This window comes from Pieris brassicae, chromosome 1 (genome assembly GCF_905147105.1).
Source record: "Pieris brassicae chromosome 1, ilPieBrab1.1, whole genome shotgun sequence".
NCBI classification, from domain to species: Eukaryota; Metazoa; Arthropoda; class Insecta; order Lepidoptera; family Pieridae; genus Pieris; species Pieris brassicae.
Genome location: NC_059665.1, coordinates 8,165,235 through 8,187,291, shown reverse-complemented (window position 1 = coordinate 8,187,291; position 22,057 = coordinate 8,165,235). Strand labels below are relative to the sequence as shown.

General features: G+C 33.1%; 1 protein-coding gene across 2 annotated transcripts in view; it reads right to left on the bottom strand.

Annotated features, from left to right (window-relative positions):
• LOC123706817 (G protein-coupled receptor kinase 2) overlaps window positions 1–22,057 on the bottom strand; it is a 44,304-nt gene that overhangs the window by 17,783 nt on the left and 4,464 nt on the right. The window lies entirely within an intron of this gene.

Sequence of the window (22,057 nt, the reverse complement as noted above, 5' to 3'; positions counted from 1 at the left end):
ATAATGCCGCCTGTTGCCTAATAACACATGTAACATTTGTTTGTATAATTATGACTATTATGGTAACAAAGTATAAATAAATAGTCAAAGTCAGATTTGTACTCTATCATTCTGAAGGAATTTTATCCTACTAACAAATTAAAAAAAAACTTAATCACAAATATGTTATCTGTCAACTGGCACTAGCTTCGCTGATCACGACTGCAGTAAAGCATTTGATGCGCATACTCAAATCTCGTATCAACAAATTCCCGAGAGTCTAATCTAGAATATGAAAGTGATAGTCATATATGCTTATAGCAAGATGATGATGTGGCTTCAAATAGTCAGTAGTTTCAAGTGCCTGACCTCACTTGACCTCTGAGTTTGATGATTTCATTGTCTTAATTCGTTTCATAAGATTTGATTGGTCAATTGACATTTCAAAATTTAAAATGTACACCCATAGTCAACGCAGCTATAGTATATTTATCTTTGACTAGCGTTGACGGACGTTGTCCTGTCTTAACTATGAATATTGATTATGTAATAGTATAATTAACTTAAATGCTTTATGATATACAACATTCTTTGTTTGTTTTTCTGGCGCGTATATAAATAGTTTTGTTGGTATTCCGACATATAACATGTGAAAAACATGGATTTCCAAGATTAATGTTACAAACAATTAGCGACTGTAATTATTTTATATGTATCTTATCAATATAATAACTAGGATCGAAGCATTTATTTCAAACGATATTCAGCAGCATGCATTCTGTGAATGTTATGTCAAACGCTATAAGGTTACATCAAAAAAGTTTGAATGAAATTTTCTTATTTTTTTCTTTCATAAGAACCTTCTCCTGACAATAACCAACACGAAAAAAAAAGCATTAGCGAAATCAGTCCAGCCGTTTACGCGTGATGCCGTGACCAAGGGAAATAGGGATTCATTTTTATAGATATAGTAATTCACCTCACTCCGATCTCTTAACAGTGCCGGGGTCCAAAGGACGCGATCCTTGACTGACCTTAAGAAAGCAGTTTATTTGATTTTGGTATATATTTTGAAGAAGAGAGGAGAACAAATGATCAAACGTGGCGTTAGAACACTAGAATTATATGTCTAAACACAATTTAGAATTATAGTATTGTCTTTGGTTAACATAGCTTTTACACATTGAAAGAAAACAATTTTTTACCCGATTTAAAATTATGTAAATAATTATAAGTTTAAAATTGTTTTCTTACAATTTAGAATTGTCATGCTTTCTTAGTCGTTATTTTGTATTTATTTATTTCTTCTGTAAAAACTGCGAGCTCAGTTGAATCAGCTGGTTTATGTGAACTTTTTTTATATTATAAAAATATTAAATGAATTTCTTTCGGGATTTATAAACTCAATATGCGATGTGAATAAATCTTAAAATCCGAAAGCTCTTGTGCCCAAGGCTTTGTTTTCACAACGTACATTTGTATAGTGATGTGTAACTGACGTATGCGTGACGTCAATACTCTATTATCAGTAAAGAATGTTAACCCTTCGGACAGGTGTTGATCGCTACCGAAGCGTTCTTGAGTCTTTCCATCTGATGTCAGTCTCAGTTTTAGTCGAAAACAATGCTATCTTTTTGCCCGCGTCTTCGTGTATATATCTGTATTCCACGCATACGCCCTGGGGCCATAGACAAAAATTTGAGAGGCGTTAACGCAATATTACCGACATGATAAATGTTGATTCGATTAGACATAGCGTGGCGTATATAATTTTTGTCTTCTCGTGCATTAGAATGTAAAGTTGAGAAATAAAATTTCTGTTAAGAGTGTTCTCCAATTCGGTTAGTTGTTTCTTTTAAGCTAATTTCCAGGATGAGGATTCCTCAACTTGAAGTTTTTTTAGAAGGTCATTGTATCTTCTAAAAAGCCATTAGGCTTCATTGTTGTATATAGCAATGGAAGCCGTTAAATTATGATAAGAAACCTTTTAAAAACAAAAAACCGTTTAAAAGTAGCCCGCCAAAAACAAATGAACATCGCAATTTGGTTTAAATAACGAACGTTACTTTAAAGGAAATTAAAAACCCTGGAAAAAAGGTTATTTAGTGTTCGATGGGAATTTTTATTTTATTTTAAGTGACGTTACCATTTAATTATATTATTTTTTAAAATAGCTGGAACCAAATTTTAGCCAAACCTCCGTTTCAAGTCGGTCGATAATTGAAAACATTAATAACACTGAGATTTCCACAGCTATATCGCAGCTAGTTCAAAAGATTCATGATAATCTGTTTACGATGATCTGTTTATGGGCAAGAGATGATTTATGTAAGGAGGGGATCTAAGATATTTTTAAATTCAACTCCCCCATACATTTATAATTGTTATTTTTACATTTAGAGCTTTGGCTTCCCTTTGATGGGGTTTTGTTGGCTAAAAATCAACATAATTGTTTTCTGAGACTTTATTAACATAACGGCTCGCTTATCTGCTACTTTCAATGGTCCAGTGAATAGGATATATCGCTCTTACAACTTAATTACATACATTGATGAAAATATTGTATGTGTTTTACAACAGTCTACCAACTTACCGTAACCTTGGCTCTTAATGTGGTTTAAGTTTTCATTTTATTTGTTTGTTTATTACTGTTATTGTTATTTTTTATCTCTTAGTTTTAGTTTATTATTAATTTTAAGTTATTATTATTTTTTTGTTTTTTTTGTGGTTTTTTGTTTAATTTTCTTTTTTCCTTTGATATATGCTTATGTTCTAATGTAATTGATGTGTTAAATTGGAGAAGTCATATTTTCTTGTATTTTTTTTAGAATGTATATATAAATAAATAAATAAAAGACCTGAGCAGAAGAATTCTACATATAAATGCATTATTAGTTACACATTCACGTCATACGTCAAAATGTAATGTGAGGTGAGACATATTTCAAGGTTTCTTAAATTTTTAGGCAAGTAGATAAATAGCCTTCGTCTTCAAACCCGAAATAACTATACGCCGGAGATCGAACCCCACCTACGCGTACCAGCAAACTATGGCTATTCAATATACAAAAATACAGGCGACGTCAGGGCATTAGATAGTTTGTAAAATATTTTGTACGTCACAAAGGCGACGCAAGAGTTACGACTGTGTACTCAAGCAGGCAACGTCTGCAGAAATTTCTAATTATAAAATCTAGTTTAATTTAAAAAAATCTCACTAGGAGATTATTAATTTGTTGTATATATATATATTAAAATACCTTTATTACGCGATTAAATGACTACCTCGTTTAACCTGTAATTATTTAAACGTGTAATAAAGATAAAAAAAACAAAAAATAAAGACTTGGGTACTTACTACCTGTACCGAAAGTTTAGTTGATTCGTTATCTATGTAATGATATCTGCGTTGAATACAATTTGATGGGCTCTTTACGACTTGTTCAAGGGAGGTTTATGAGCCACTAAATCGTGGTACAGGCGCACTTAAATGGTTCGTCCCTTTAGTTCATTGCTATGAAATGTAGCGTACCTTAAATTGTTATATGAAATATCTCAGCGCTGCGAGCACAAAATATCTACAAATTTTGAGCAAGATATCTTGGTTATAGAATTATTAAACTATTTAATAGATACTTTAAATAATCTTCAGATTTTTATTTTTGGTATATTCTCTTTATAGCTCTTCCAGTTAGAAAAAAACTCTCTTAACAAAAGTTTGTGTATACACACGAAATGAGAACCGTTTTTCTGTGTGACAATTTTGATTTAATCACGTATTATACCGATTATACTTTTATAACCATTTCATCATTATTTGTTCCACGTTTATGTGCCTACACCGTATGAAAACAATCTTTGTCAGAGACTTAATAGCCGTTACAGGTCATTTTTTTACTCATAAACAAGTCTTTAACAATTTTACGAACCCGCTTAAATAATAAATATTCATAGACTTTTTTGTCCACATTTCTACATTATACGCGACACTCGAAATGGTCTAGTTTTCAAAACTCTACTAAACTATTACGCTAACGGTACATAAAATATTTATACGTGTAACCTAATACTTTTAAAAGGTGTCGCCAAGAGATACTTTGGAAACCACTGAATCGACAACGCCTCCATATAAGGTGTTCGTAACACGTCCATTCGTTGTTTAAAAAAAACCTTCGTAATCGGATTAATATTGGAAATGGGTATTGTACGCCACACCCATCTAATGGGGTAAAATTGAGGTCACGCTAACTTCACATAATTACTGGTATCACATAAACGTGAATTAATTATTATGTCGCTGTTAATATTCGACACCGCACACAGAACAACTATAAATTGTTTCAACTACAGAAATTATTTCCTTTAATTTAAAAATTAATATATAATAAATTATATATAGGTGTTGTTAAGTACCATTATCTATTTGACAACCCCATGAAGCCTTTACACCAGTCTTTTGTTTAAATACGGATTTTATCAGCTATGGTATTGTAGTAAATTATTTTTTATATTATCTATAGTTTCGCGCTATACCAAAAAGTGTTCCTGATTATATGGGTCTTTATAAAATTAAATCTACGATACTAAATAACGTTGATTATCAAAATCAGTAATTTAAATAAAACTTCATTAATGAGTATTTTTATTTATGATCTACATCTCAACTTCTCCAGTGCTATTTCTGTTAAGTGTGTTTTTTTCTGTTACAAGAGCTTTTTAATAATCTACTTATGTACTTACTGTCGTTAAAATTAATACTGTTTACATTATAAACAAACTTAAACAAAATGTTTCAAATTATCTATATTGAACGTGAAACCGAATGGAACTTGACAAAATTATAGTTTTCCATATACCGAAATGTACGGTTCCAGTGGGAACTATCAAAATGAAATTCTAGTATTATTAGCACGTCTAGGCGACTAAGTGATTTTCTATGTAGCAGAAACTCCTTCTTCTAATTTTCTATGTAAAAAGGATTCAATAAGTATATTTTTAAACTGCAGCTCAAAACAACAAGTCTAGTAGTCGTAACATTAAAATACGAAACCACTAACTATTATCGGCAAATACTAAAATTTAATAAATTCGTGTATACAGGTTATTAGAGCGAATTCCCAAATATCCTATGTTAAGGTAATTAAGCTATACAACTATCTAATTGGCTATTGACTGTTATGGTATTTATTTATTAGTAATAAAATAAATTATGATGCCTTGTTCTATGGCTGGAAACTATATTGCGCCCACACCGCCCCCCTCCCTCCAAACTATACAAAAACAAATGACATGAGAGGCAAATTTAAATTTCGAAAAGCACATCGAAATTTGTGAAATTATTAATTTTCAAAACTCTCCAAAAACTTTTTAGGTATTATATTATGAAGTCCAAAGATGAATTCATTTTAACGACAGGTAAACCTCTTACCTATAAAAACCTCCTCCTATAAAAACTATACAGGCAAGAGATAATGAAATATAGCAGTTGAATTGAATAAACGGTCATACAATGTTCCCATTAACCGTGGCAAAGTGGAGCTGGTCGCAATTTAATTACGCTCGGAATCAAGCCATAGAAGGCTTATCAATTTATCTCAATATTGAGTTGAGAGATAATCTCTGAAGCCGATCAGCTGCGATCTATTCACGTAATCTTCAGCAATGATACGAAGATCTACAAGCGTACTCATAGTCGACTATTAATAATAAGTAACGGTCCACCTCAGTTAACAAATATAATTAATTACCTAAAGAGGCATAGAGCAAAAGACTTTTTTAGCTTTCATTTGGAACAATGTTGTTTTAACTTCGAGTTCTATTTTATTTTATTATCACTTCTCTAATTTTAACTTCCTTTTTCTTTTTTAGTCGCGGTGTTCATTTCTGAATGTCGTATTAGTGACGCCGCACATTTTCCTCCTTCGAACTTCATCAAGCCTCAGCGCCTGGAATGGTAAGACCTGTAAGGGTCTTTACTTGATCGTATTTCGTTTAGCATCTCTTATTTGTGAGTCATGTTTCCTTTCTGAATAAAACTTTGATATAGGGAAATTGTTCTTTGAAGTTATTTTTATATTCAATGTCTGTGTGATTTAAATTTTTAAACTTTTCATACGGCTCCTTTGTTACCCCCGTATTAACAAAAGAGTCGTCTACGATTAACTACTTATACCTTTAAGATAGATCTGTTTTGAGAAGGCTTTCTACCGTGGTTCATATAAATATAAATACATCTTTTTATTTCTTACTGTTAATCTCTTGGGTCGTTGATGTGTTTGTATATTTATGGAATAATACAAAACAGTATTATTATTATATTCTCAATGTGTCCTAAATAAATATATAGAGCTGGCAATGGTGACGTGCTTGTTTCCAGCACCGCCCAGTTATAACGTTCAGATATTACTTTTTAATCTATAAATAAATAAAACTATATCGGCTTAGTTACAACGAGAACGGCTGGTCAAATTTTTGATCAATCGAATAGCAACCTATATAAAAATTAATATATAGGAAAAATTTCATGTAAAAAAAATCGAATTGAAATTTTCCTTACGTGATAGACAATTTTAAATACCTAAAATATCACTTAATTCATCTACGGTTGGACGGTACAAAGCTATAAGTCATGCAAATGAACACTACTCTACCCACCCCTAGGCAACAAAGTAACCACGTCACAAAACAATAAAACCGAAGATCTCGATATAAAATCGATAAAAAGATCGACGTCATCAGATGCACGGAAGGAATGACAATTGCCCGCCTTGTCGATTCAAATTGTTGAATAAATGAATTTTAATCTAAATTTCATACAAAGGTCGTGATAACTACGCATCCGTATTTTTTATGTCTTACCTTGTTTTACATTTGTTTTTTTAAGGACACATGAGTAGCGGAATAAATATCCATAATAATGTTAATTGTTCAAAATATAATCGCAAGGATTTTTTTTACGTAACTCATAAAACTGGTATTTATGTGATTAATTTAATAAACTACCCAAGTATCTAATTAAAAAAGGCACTGCAAATTATAATAACTACATATTTTAAATTTAATTCATAATATTTATTATATTTTTTCAATTAAAACTAATATAAATTCTAATTAATATTTATCCAAGTACTTTTTGTATTTGATTTTAAATGTGAGCACTGAGCAGAAGTCCTAGGTTCTGTGCTACAATGGACTTTCAGTAAACTTTCTATAAACGAAGGTACGTACTCGTACGGTGAAGGAAAAAATCGTGAGGATACCTGATAATATGAATCGGTCTTGAAAGTGAAAAAAAAAGATTACAAGTAACACAAGCCAACCGTTAAACAGCCGCAGGGAACAGGGAACAACTTCTAGCAGATCGGTCGGTAGTAATGATTATTTAAAAATGATATTTCGTTAATACGGTTTTTATAAATATTCTGTAGAACTAACTTTACAGGTTCCATGAAATGTGTGTATAAACAATATACCTAAAGGGCAACTATTTCTTAGATTACACAAGATCATTACACAGTTATTGCATTTCCAAATGTTAATACCAAAGGTTGAGTGCTAAGTTCACTTGTAACACTGGTTTGTAACACGAAGATGGTTTGCTGGATATAACGTGTTATTTGAAAATATTAATAAGACTATTGCATCGATTCCTTCCTAAAATATTTATATATTAACTAACTATACAAACAGAGCATATGCCGTCCTTTACAAAATCGTTTTCACTATACAATCATGCTGAATTGCCTCATACTGATATACAACAATTCCACTACAAAATGGAATATCTGAACAAAATATAGGTAGCGAATAAAGACAACTTATAAATGTAATAGCTGCCCCCGTGAACTTCGTTTCACCTTAATGTGGTTTTAGTTAGCCTTAATACCGTGACACGAAATAATAATTTTACTGTATTATCGTCACTATAATTTGAATTTGATTTACACTTCGGTCTAAGTAACACGTTGTATGCTAACACCAAAAATTAAAAAAGTAGAAATAATTGAATTTCACGGTATTTCGTTTACTACAAAATAAATTTAATTTATACTTTAGCCTCAATAACACGTGGTAATCATGATATTGAATTGTAGCTTATATGACACGTTTGTCGGTTTACCATTAATTACTTACTTAATCCAGTCGAAAAGTATCGACATCTGTTAGAATCTTTTGGAGTTAACAAATAATTGTGACTGTCAATAAATTATAGACAAATCATTTGCAATAAAATAAAATTGCGACTATAATTAAAGATCTAAGTTATCCTATCTCTTAAGTTGGACCAGACTGGTCACGGTGTGCCAATTTAATTTAAAATCGGTTAAGTAGTTTAGGAGTCCATCGCGGACAAACATCGTGACAGGAAATTTATATATATTAAGATATCCAACATTACTCATGGAACATGCTAGCTTTTAAAATATAGCAGTATATATACTACAGCAGCAGCAGCAGTATATTAAATGATACGCAACCTCTATACCAACAAAGGAAACAGCGGTATGTGGATCTCTACTCACTCCTTCACCATCTGCTCTCCTTCTCAGAGAGCCGAATGGGCACTACTCACTAAAACCCCCGGCAACTCGAGCCCACTTTTGCGTTGTGTATCAGAAGTTCTTACTAAGTGTGGCAGAAGAAACCCATTATATCACCCCAAGAAGAGACTCTAAAAAATTATATCCGACTTAAATACAGCAAATTATTATTAATAATAGTAATAATAAAATCATTTAAATAAATTTATATTTCTATTGTTATTTACATCCTATTCATTTCTAAGTATTTGAGGCCCCTTTTTTTGGCAAATGCCACCAAAACTTTTGGGGTTTGTAACCCCACCATTTTTCCTGCACTGCAACTCTCTGCTATGTACCACTTGATGTTCCGTAAACTGGTCTACACGTCTTCTAAATTGTGTTCCTCTTTTGTATTTATAGTACCTTTGACACCAGTTTAATACTTTCTAGCTCCACTTTTCTTTCTGTTCCTCTTGCCGCGTGCCTCGCCCATTTCCACTTAGGTTTATTAATCATTATGACACCTGTTACCTTTGTTATTGTTAATTGTGTTTTATTTATTTTATCCCTATAATATTCCATTCCATAAATTTCCAAGTTTTGTATGGTGCGATTTAGTGGGCGCCCAAGTTTGAGATCCAGTAAATTTTGGTTAGATAACTCTAATACAAGACATTCCTAAAGTTAAAATAATAACAAAACTTCATAACACATGAACGATAGGTGAAAACAAACCTAACAACCAGATAATGAACTACATATTTACAATACGTATCTTACAGCTGTTAATGCAGCGCTGAATATGTTTAACTAGGAGTTATGTACCAAGACGTCTCATAATATTTATACGTACTCGATTATAACGATTACATAGAGTAAGCGATCGACTTAGGCTGGTTTTATATAAGATGAAACACTTGTATAGATAGTTAAAGCCACGAACTAAATTTTTACAATTTTAATTTTTAAAAACCCTTCATCCAAAGGTATGATTTGATTTACTTTTTGTATGTGTTGACTGACTATTTGCAATAGCTTGCTCCTCACAACCCTGAGGTTGGCGTTGGAACCACAGCTATGCGCCAAAGAATTGTTAAGTGTAATTGCGCCTTAAAAACTCAATGTTTTCTTTTACCATAAGGAAAACATCGAGAAGAAAACGACACCTCAAACTCTAAAAGTCGTCGGCGTATGTCAGGCACAGAAGTCTGATCACCAACCTCTCTATTAGAACAAAATGATTACGGAACAGATACAAAAATCTAAGACCTTAACACAAAAGGTAGCAAAAGCACCACAGGTTTTAAGTGCCACCATTTTTAACAATTATTTTAATGAAACAACGATACAATTTGCTACGAAGCTGAAAGCTTTGATCTATAACAACCAAAATAGCTTTTCATAAATATGTATATCGTATTAATCCTCAAACAAAGACAGACGACTCTATACCAACTCGGAGATTAATGTATTTCCAGTATAAAGGAAAATATGTTACAAAGGTCGAAAATGTCGCATAGTGTTTACGATTGATATGTCAAGCGAATAATAGCCTTACGCGTCCGAAACCTATCCAAAACAGACGATCCCTTGTCAAATTACGTATGCAGGAAGTATGTTTTAAAATATCTCTTGATCTATGGCGAATTACTTTTATATTCAGAAGCGGAAGCAAAGAAAATTTTACTGTTTAATTTTATGAACAATTGTATTCATCACGGAAGTAATAATTTTATAAGGTCTTGTAGCCAACATTCCATTTACCGCTACAATTAAAACCGACACTAGTTCCGATTCGAGCTGAGAAAAAATCGCTGGCTGGCTGAAAAACAATTTTTTTAGCTCCAATATTTGTCTAACGGACATCCGTGAAATCGATAAATACTAATGAAAGTTTTCCATTATACGGAGGCGCAGGCTTATGTATGTATCCTAAAATTTATATACAGATAAAAAACCCGACACGACATTAAGCAGTCAATGTTAAATTACCCCGATTATCCATCAAGTACCACTTGCCACATTTGGCCACAGCTAATGTAAACGCATTCAGTTTTTTGCCGCCAAAAACGGCTACGAAATCCTTGCAAAGTTGTGCTGTCAATCTGTCAATGCGTCACCCGCTGTCTGTTACGACAGTTTAATGTGAACGATCACACGAAAACAGCCTTCCGATTCTATGTACGAATAAAGCTTCGACACGTTTTGTAAGCTTCACAATTGACGTCTCGTCTACATTCGAAGCTTTTTCAATAGAGCAAAAACGTATTGACTTTATCGTTGCGATTACCCTCGTTATTGAATGTTAGTAGCAAATTAGTTTCATTTTAGCATTTCCTTCTGTTCACGAGAACTCTGTTTGTGTATTTTCAAGCATATCTCCACCGTCCGTGTATCGGCTGGATACTCGAGAAGTTTTAAAGGCTAATATCATCTTTATGAATAAATAAATCAATGGCGCTACAACCTTTTTAGGTCTGGGTCTCAGAATTCTGTATCTGTTTCATGATCATTTTCTAATCTAATAGGCAAGTAGGTGATCAGCCTTCTGTGCCTGACGCACGCCGTTGACTTTTTGGGTTTAAGGTAAGTTTTCCTCACGATGTTTTCCTTCACCGTTCGCCAACACTGTTCTATATGTATAATATGATCTTCATACTCCGTATGAATTATCGTTTAACTATCTTGACATAGCTTTGCTTATAGCATTCCATTATCTTGATAATAAAAAAACTAAATATTTAATACTTTTAGTATATTATAAAATCGGTGTTTGTTTTAAATCAATATGACCATTTAATTTTTTTTAAACTGAGATAGGACATAACAGCATTGAGAACTGAATTTAATACGGTCCTATAAACAGGTAATACTAATGTAAACTAAATGCTTTAACAAAACCAATGACTCACTAAACCGCAGAAGCTTTATATGCATAAAGCTTCATAATTCGCACTTTCATATAAAGTTTCACAAAGAATGAACAACGAAGAGCAAATTAAGTGAGAAAATCCGTATGTCTTTGCCAACGTATAATGTTTACTGCACTCTGCAGGTTGTTATGCCAAGATTTTTCCGATAGTTTAAACTTTAAGTAAACTAGGTTGAACAAGGAATAAATTCCTATATTTGTATATACTTTTATGTAATTTTATACTGTACATATGAGATCGTATTTCGTCTATTTATAGGGGCTAGCCGCGGTTCGAAACACGAGTCGTGTTGACAGATTTTAAAGGAAACGCTGCCAATTTTCTTAATATTTTATAATACTTCCTTTTGATCCGTGTTCTTACTATCTGAATTAGTTTTAGTGGGTGTAGTTCACCCGGTTCTCTGAGTAAGTCGATCCCCTGACACTTTTAGTGTGGGGGACGCATTTCCACCTTATTTAAAATGGGGTTTAGATTAGGGACTGTTCTAGAAGAATAAAAATTCAGTGGCGTATCGGTTTCATGATCACTTGTCAATCTAATAGGCGAGTAGGTCAGTAGGTAGGTAGAGTAGGTAGTAGGTTGGATCTAAGGTTGTCTAAGGTCTAAGCCGCTTTCCTCACGTTCCACCGTTCGAACGAATAATAAATGCGCACATAAAAAGAATGTTCATTGGTCAAGGGTGGCACAGACGGGGAACCAACCTACCACCTCAGGGATGACAGATGCACGCTAAAGCCACTACACCAATACTGCTCTATTTACCATTAACCCACTATAAACAATTAATTAAACTCCTTTAAAGCAATATTGAAAAAAAAATGTATATAAAAAAGGGAACGCTTCAATAATCAACATATTTTTGTCTATTTATTAATTAAGGCAACAAAGCCACAGAAACAATACTGCATAATAATAAATTCAAGCGAAGTCGCGCTCAAATGTAAATATGAAAGAGGTTGTTAAGAACATTTAACCCCAGACCCACAACTATACCAAACCACTCAACAATATTAATCAACAATAAAAAGAAAATGGACGCCATTACAATCTAAGTGAGCAATAAATTATTCCATTACGTTGATTAATGAAAATTTAAACAGCCAACGGGTTAATGTGAACACACGACACATAAAGACGTGTTTAGCATTTTATCGCTAATGCCATAAACATATCTAAACTGGCGGCAAAAAATTATATAATCTAACACCTGGTGTATTTTTTGTATTTCCAAATAAATTGCAGAAAAATCCTTTTAATCTCTATATCAGCAACCTATTTACATAATAAAACCTGTCTTGATGACTATTGGAAAGGTCAATTGCCTAAAGAATTATAACTTTGCATCGACTTAAAAAAAGTAGCCTAAAAGGATCCTCCTCATAGTCCTTTCATATAAATAAACTTTATCTTCCTTCTGTACAAACATTACCTGTCCACACCGTATCCCTAACTTTCGTACTAACTAATTGACGTGAGGCTGGTCTTAAATTATCGTGATTCATGTGCATTATTATTTTTCATGTATCCTTTGTTTAGTTTAGTTTGTTTTTTTGTTCCAGTTTAGTTTTGTCTTAATAACTATATGTAATATGTATTTTTGCACTTCTTGCCTACCTTATCCAATTTAATATATTTTTTTCTCTTCTCACAGTGGTTTCGTGGATAAGTTATAACGCCGCCAGTTTTCTTTTTAATTTAATTATGTTCAATTTTTATACTGCGCATAATTGCAACGAAGTGTTAAGAAATAAATACATTCCATTCACTTACCACAAAGCTAGTTATACTATTATTAGTATATATAATATTTATATATATATATTAGTATGACTATATATACATTTTGGACTGGATTGTTATTAAAACTTCCTCACAACGCAAAAGACTACAGAATTGTTTCATTTGTAGCGTCTGGAAATTCTAGTAAAGTCCTTTGTTTATTAGATCAATCAATCTTCTGGAGTTTAATTCCATTTCCAAATTACTTGGACGATTTATCTAAACTAGCAGGTCTACCCCCCTTATCCAATCACCAACGATGGAATGACATGTCTGGCCGTCTCTTTCTTCACCATCAAATTATTCTGAAATAACACTACCATTAAGTCAAATAAGTGCTGGACATTTTTCACCAGGAATTTAGATAAATTGAGCATATCTTAGCTATAAGGTATATAGGAATAAATAATATATATATATATATAATGCAGTATTCCAGGCGTTAAGCTAATTAGAAAAAATACGAGATTTGACAAAAGCTACAGATGCAGTCGACTAGGCCAAAAATTAAAATGGAAGTGGGCGAGATATTCTAGGCTTCAAGATGGAAGTGAAGAGTCACGTCATAGAAAGGAACAAAAGGCAAATGGCGAAAGAAAGACCACAAATAGAAGGACCATTTCAAACTAAAACTAAAACTAAACATTGGCTTGTGAAAAGGATCAACACTACGTATAAAAACTTTCCAGCACCATCGAATCCTTTTATAACCAGAAAAACCGCAGTGGAGGTTCATATCCACGATTTTTTTATTTAATTTAATCCATAACCTATACAGATAAACCTTTATTTTAACAAATTTTACTTGAATTGAAAACACTATCATAACATTGAGCCTAACGAAATGAATGAATTTGACCATTTATGGTATTACCTACTCAGACGAAGTTAATGAAAATTGATATTTTATCCCTAAAAGGTCGATAGTCAAAGTAATTTATTCCAAAGGTGTCCTATCTTCCATCCCATTGAATTAAACGAATGAACAGGGTATAAGAAAATAACTGAAGCTTATTAACCATCTAGATGTAAAACATTTAATACCTATTCTGAAAATTGCTTTTAAAACGCCATTAATTACAGTTTGCCCATAACGAAAAAAGCAAATACATGTACAATCTTTATTGAAAAATTGCACAAAAGCAAATTTAATAGCTAAGGCTCGCTGATGCAATAAATAATCGCGGTCGCAAGATCGCAAGATAATGGCGATAAAATAAATAATATTTTGAATACACAATTTCCGAATACTTTTTAACCGTAATGTTGTTGATATTGGCTATTTTTTGAAAACATGGTTATTTTTTTACATTTACCATTAGATGAATCAGCCTTTTTGAATTGCATTTTCCTTTACTCTATTCGATTCCGATACTTGAAAGTGTTGCCAACTCCCAATCCATTCCGCAAAGAGCTTTTTAAAGAAAATCAATAGTTATCTATGGCAGAACCGTTGTTACGTATTATTTAAATTTAATAGCTAAGTCAGCGCCAAAAATTGTTTCATGTTATTTTTAAATGTTCCAAATATAACCCTATGACTGCAGTGTCGATACGAAATAACAATTTTACTTTCAATTAAAAAGATAATAATATTTAATAATACTAAGTACCTCCCGAAATCCAAGCAGTAATATTAAAATACGGCAGTAATAACCCGCAAATTTCTACAAAATAATAAACGTAAAATAAAGATGTTAATCGTTAATTATTACTTCCATTACTTCGTGTTCGGCAGTATGGACGCCATTTGGGTAAATACCTCCACTTGAACTTTCCATTTGGGTTCCAATTGAGCTGCTAAATACTAATTTAAAAGATATCAACCCGTAATCATATGAAACACTTAATTTCTACTGGATGTATATAAACGTATAGATCCCGGGCCACATACAATTTATCTAGTCAGGCCATAAATACTGTTACATAAAAACTTTTTGTTCAACACGAATTAAAAAAAAAACTGTTTTCACCATATCCCTTTTTTTGTGGTGTTCATTATCAAAATACAATATGGAATGGAGTAATAAAGAAAATAGGATTGCAGTGAACGCCTTCAACAATGTGACACTCCAGAAGCTTAGTATCTGCCGCATGTTCGTATATCGTCCTATCAACAGAGATACAACAACATTTCGTGTTTCGAAGACCAGAAAAGATCGGGGCGGCCGCGTGCATTTAGAATACAACAAAGGCTGTTAATTCGAACCCATTAGGAATCAAAAATATTATCGCGAGAAATGAAGATTCCTGCAAGAACTCTGTCGCGTTCTATAAAACAAGACCTGAAGCTCGTTGCTTATCGTCGATATACAGGATATGCCCTAAATCAATCTTAACAGTTAAAGAGAGTGTATCAATCAATAAGCCTGCTATCGTAATACGCAGATGAATAGCATGGAAATTCCTCTTCCCTCTGTACCGATGAAAAAAGAGTTGAACGTCAACAATCAAATAATGGCGATTCAAGGGCCACTTGATGGTCAATAGTGACTGACCTTGGTCCTCCGATTTCTGTATATGTTTCGTGATCTTTTTTTCGTTCATCAACCTTAAGATACAAGTCGTAGATTTTTGGGTCTGAGGCATACAGTTTCCTTCACTTTATGAGCTGCGGTTCACATACGGTCTATTGGTACAAACTTGATTCAAAGACTCCAAGATTAAGAGCCAAGCTATAGACTCACAAGGTTGCAAACTTCATCATTGAACTGCTATTATAAGGCCATTTGATTAATTTTAGAGAGTTTAATCCATTCTGTATATTTTTGGCGCTTCCTTCACTTCCTACTTCACTACTACGTTAAGGCCACTATTTCCGCCTTTACGCTTTGTGTATAATTACAATCACGTCAATATAGTTTTATGTGAATCCATGAACATCGACCACAGGTACGGTTTACAGTAGTGGCTACATGACATTAGGTCATATATTTCTGAATTAAATAATTTAGATAATAATGTGGACAAGCGTTTGAACATGTTAACGTATAAGCAGAACTACGTGTCTGTAGAAAATATGTAAGGAGTAATTTGAAACGAATTTTACGATTGTGCGCTCCGTTAGATTGTGATTGGTCAACAGCATCTCTAGTCCATTACGCGACATGATGCGTCATGTTATTACGTATGTGTGACCAATCACAACCGAACGCACAGTTTCGTCTTTAGTTTAATATATCTACTTTAACCGGTATAAGCGCAAATGTTTGAAACTTCCAGTGCTTTAGAGAAATTATTATTTTTATATTTCTGGGTCTGGTACGACAATCAGTACCAATTTTATAACAATATAGCTTTTTTGTCACATTAAACATACTATTTGACAATATGAAACAAAGCGTTATTGAGAATAATCTATATAAAACATAGCTTTATTAAGCGGTATGGTATAGTAGACCTAAAAAAGGTCATTAGTCGAATTCGACCACGACACGATAACGATGCTTATCAATAATCTTTTCGCCCGTCTATTTTTTTTAATATTTCCTAATTTTAATATTGATATTTATCACATAAAAAACTTGACGCTTGTTTAGGTGTTCACAGGCATAGGACGTTTGGAATATTTAATTAGAATTTTTAAAACGAACACTTATCAGATCTTATATATATATATCTTCTATATTCACTAATAAATAATCTAATTACTTTATTTAGTAACGTGAAATAGTCTGTTATATACAATAATACAATTATAATCTTTATGAATAACATTCCTTTTCCCGCATCTGTGTTAAACAGAACTCTCTTTTCCGATGTTAAATGCACAGTTAAGAATAAATTAAACTATCTTTACGATAGATGCAGTAACTTGTTATCGCCAACAGAATCAATGAATAATTCTGTTTTGCTCTAAATGACTAATCTAAAATTCAAATCGCAGCTTACAGCTTCATGTCTATACCAGAGTTACAAAGAGTTGGCCTATTTAATTAGAACCATATTTCTGCAGACTACAGAATGAAATTCTGTTTTTGTTTCTGTCATTCATAGCACTTCTTTAGTCGCGCGACGACTTCATTTCTTGAGGTCGCGTTAGTGGCCCCGGCCAACTTCCTCCAAACTCCCGTCTTCGGCTTCTCATGGCTTCTCACATCACAGTGAAAGGAAATTTTGAGTCCAAATTATATTTTATTTATTATTACTTAGTTGATAAATGACACGCCAGGTAAAAGAATACTCTGTGAGAAACTAGTCAATATTGTATCTATTTTTTTGATTCCTTGAATCAAACTCATTTTCCAGAACTTTATAAGCAAAATCCTAAATGCCCTCTTATCGTGGCTAGAGTACAGTGTGTATGCAGTTACATTTTATCGATGCAAAAAGATTTCATCGGCCAATAGATGCGATCCATTAGCGATTAACATTAATTAAGACATAAACGTGTTCGTTTGTATAACGTTTAATAGCGTCATAATTCAGCAGGCTTCCATAATGAAATCTACGTAATAGTAAACTAAGGATGAATAAAAAATCTATATAAATGTGTAACCAAATAAAGGTAAATTATTTGATATGGTATTTTGGTATAATATATTTTTGCAAACTGGTATTTCTTAAAAACTCAAATACTTTGGCCGTATTGCCAGCTGGTGATGGTAGAGAGAAGTGATAGCAGAATAAGTTGGGGTTGATCGCCTACCCATTGGTGTGACCAAATAAAGACAATTATGGGTCCCAATACTTCTAATGCACTAAGACAAGCTGAGGTTAGAGTGGTGTGGAGGCAGCAAGTCGAGTGTCGGTAAGGGCATTTCGAGACAGACACGACCTTCAGTAATGAAGACTATAAAGAACCTTGGAAATAGTTTCGATATACAGTGTAAACTCCATGTAACGTGTCTCGATTTAACGAAGATATCTCGATAAATCGTCGAAATCAATTGGCTTTGGTTGGTTTAGATTGTCTTCCATACAACGATATACTCTACATAGCATTACACCCACTCACAATAACGACAACAATTGAGTATTAAGTACTTTTTAAGTTGCTAAAATTAGTAAAAACTGCACAGATATGTACGTTCTTTTGTAACTTTAATATCCTAGCCCGCAATAAACTCGACTGTAAGCATCATGCATACGAACTTTCTAAGAAAGTCGGTCTTTTGTTTACAAATTGGAATTGCTTGCACATATAGCCTGTTGTAGACCATGACGAATAAGTAGGGCCTATGGATTATCTGAGTTTTTCTTCACTTCTTAACGACAACTCTCTTTAACGCCATAAGATGCATAGTACCGTCAGTGTCGTTATATAGAGCTTACACTGTAGTTTGGATATAGTTTTGTGCATGACAGCTTTAAACATACAACCAAATATAAATTGTTTCATAAGGGTAATAGCTATTTTGGTATATCTTCCCAATGATTTTTGATATAAAAATTATTTGTGATTATTATCAAATGATCACCACAAACACGAAAGTCTAAGTAATGTACAGAAATTTACCTAAATTTTTTTATTATTCTATAATATCTGACACGCCATTTGTGGAAGATAAATCAACACATTATTTAATCTAATCCACGCACTAATCCCATAAAAGTTAGCATAGTGATAAATTACTTTGCGTAGACAGCCCTAATCGCGATTGTGGGAAAACTATGGATGCCAGATTCTAAAATAACAACAGAAAACTTCCGAGAGCAATAGCATGATTTTGTTCCCCACAATTCCTAGGACACATCGAACTGGTATACATAAATATAAAATGCAGGAATGGGTATTACTTTCGCAATTGAAAGGTACAAAGGTTCAAATTTTATATACAAAACTGATTTTAAATTTGGAATATCCCACTTTTTGTATTAACCACAAATCTACAACCTGTTAACCGAGAATACTTTTACCCACGACCTTTATATATCTTTGCCTAATTACCCACACACAATACAGATCTTCTTGAAGTCGTTTTAATTATTAAAACGACCAGCTTTCCTTTCGTGTAATGCATCACTCAACCATTTTTACGTCGTAACATAAAATAAAACAGTATTGAGACCCCGTCACTGTAAAATTATAATAATATGTACATGGCCGCTATTTTTAACGAATCTTTTGTACTTATATGTAGTTTGTATTTATTATGTTTCAACAGACTGCGATCGCCTTTTAAAATAAAGTTGAGAAACGGTCTAAAGCAATAGAGAGCTATATTTAGTTTTTAAATTATCTATAAATAAATAGACAGGAGTGTAACAAACCCATTTTTAAAAGTCATTTTGATTTAACGTTGTACGTACTAGTAGGTACCTAACGAGTGAATAGATTGACGCATTACGAAGAATTACCCTTTTGGGTTATAGTGCAATGTTAATGTCTTATTGTGTTTTTAAAATTATTTTCTTATTATTTATTCCGTTTTCGTAACATAAATTATATATAACAAAAAAAATTGTACTTATGATATAGCCAACGATGGAATACGTAATATGTAGATAGGTTCAATGATACGAAAAAACATTTATTTAAAAAATCAATTTCTGGTAAATAAAGGATACTTCCATTTGTGTAAGCCCTAACACATTGAGGTAATAAGGTACTTCCTGCGTGGCTTCGCAGGTCACGCGATAGGGAGCCATCGTTACTAATTAAAGCCGTTAACAAATCGTTACGCCGTAAAGGCTTATGGTGGTTTCACGTATAACAAAACTTAGCCAAACGTCACGTGGTGGGAGAAAATTCGCGCATGTACTTTGGTAGGAAAATACTTGAAAACGACTTCTGCGCATCTATTGACTCTGACCAACGTATTTGCAGGGAATTCTACACAGACCAATGGCAATGTTAGGGCGATGATTACCATCTTATTCATAAAAAGTAAAAAAGCACAATTTTAATAAACTCTCTTTTCATTATAGCGTAAATAAAATATGACGGAAAGAGAACGCTTTAATTAAAACAGTGCAATAACTTTTTGCCTTTTTTGAATAAGAATATAAATAGAATATTAATATGTCATATAGATGACATAAGATACATAATGTAATTACTATTCGTGTTTAGAGCATTTTAACTGATGTATCGTTATAATATTAGGTCCTTACATATGAAATTGGCGTATTTCGTACTGGCCACTTTAATCACGATGTTCTCCTCTTTGGTAAGGAATTCCAAATTCATTTTTGTACAGCTATTTACTCATGTATTTGTGCTTCGATGACCGTCATTCATTTGTTTTTTTCTGTTTGCATCACTCATTTTACAAAATGGAAAACTTAAAGTATCGCATTATTTACGAGTACGAGTTCCGCCGTGGCACTAGTGCTGCGGAAACGACTCGAAGGGTGAATGATGTGTATGGCGGTCATGTTGCAAAAGAAAACACAGTTCGTTTTTGGTTCCAACGTTTTCGTTCTGGAAATTTCGACCTGCAGAACAAGCCCCGTGGACGGCCTGAGACCCAAGTTGATAATGAAGTATTGAAGGCTATTGTGGAAGCGGATCCATCGCAAACCACGTCCGAGTTAGCTGCAGGCTGCGGTGTTAGTGATAAAACTGTTTCAATTCACTTGAAGCAAATTGGGAAGATTAAAAAGCTTGAAAGGTGGGTACCTCACGAATTGACTGAAGCAAACCGGCAAACGCTGCTTTACATTACTGAACCGGCACAATAATGAAGGTATTTTAAACCGAATCATTACCTGTGATGAAAAATGGACCCTGGCCAGCCAGCCAAATCCTGCCCCAAGCGAAAATTAACCCCAAAAAAGTTACTTGTAACCGTTTGGTGGACTAGTGCCGGTATTGTTCATTGCAGTTTTCTCAAATCTGGCCAGACTATTACGGCTGATGTCTTTTGTCAGCAATTGCAAACCATGATGGAAAGCTTGCGGCTAAACAACCTAGGCTCAATCGCTCCACGCCACTGCTACTTCACGACAACGCTAGACCACACACTGCACAACAGAGGGCTATCAAATTAGAAGAGCTTCAATTGGAATGTCTAAGGCATCCTCCGTACTCCCCGGACCTTGCTCCAACAGTTTACCATTTTTTTCGAAATTTGGACAACTTCTTGCAAGGGAAAAAATTTAACTCTGATGGGTCAGTCCAAATCGCCTTCACAGATTTTATTGATTCCCGTTCGACTGTTTTTTTTAGTAAAGGGATCAATGAACTAACTATGAGATGGCAAAAGTGCATAGAAAACAATGGTTCATACTTTGATTAATTAAATATATTATATTTAAAAATATTCGACTTTTTGTTCCTCCCATACAAAACGCCAATTTCATATGTAAGGACCTAATATATATATATAGTCATAGAATAAGTGATACCAATTACATATCATTCCTTTGCATTGAGAAATAAACAACTGTACTTTATGTTATCAAAGTAAGAAAATAAACTTACTTAATTCATAATATGAGAATTAAATAACAATTTATAACAAAGGCAAACTCGCTACCCACATACGTTTTAGTTGCAACTAAATTTGTAATCCCAAAAGGAAATAACAAGCTACTTGTTATCTTTTCCGTTCAAAGTTGTACTTTGTAAATAAAGTATAGAATACTTTGCTTCTGTGCAAGTTTCGCTGAATATGCTTAAAGTTGAAAACTTACAGACCTCTACCTAGTGAATAGAAAATTGTGTCGTCAGAGAAATGAAATAATGGAGAAAATATTGACTTTAACCTTATCACTTTATATATGGCCACGGTACATCAGAAGAGGAATAATCTTATATTGCATAATAAACATATTTTATTTTAACCACCTTGGTTGTCTCCAAAATTTCCGAATCAGAAGGACTTTCACAATCATATTCTACCGGGACCTGAATAGTTTAGCTTTACGGCCTCGTGATATAGTATACATACAGGA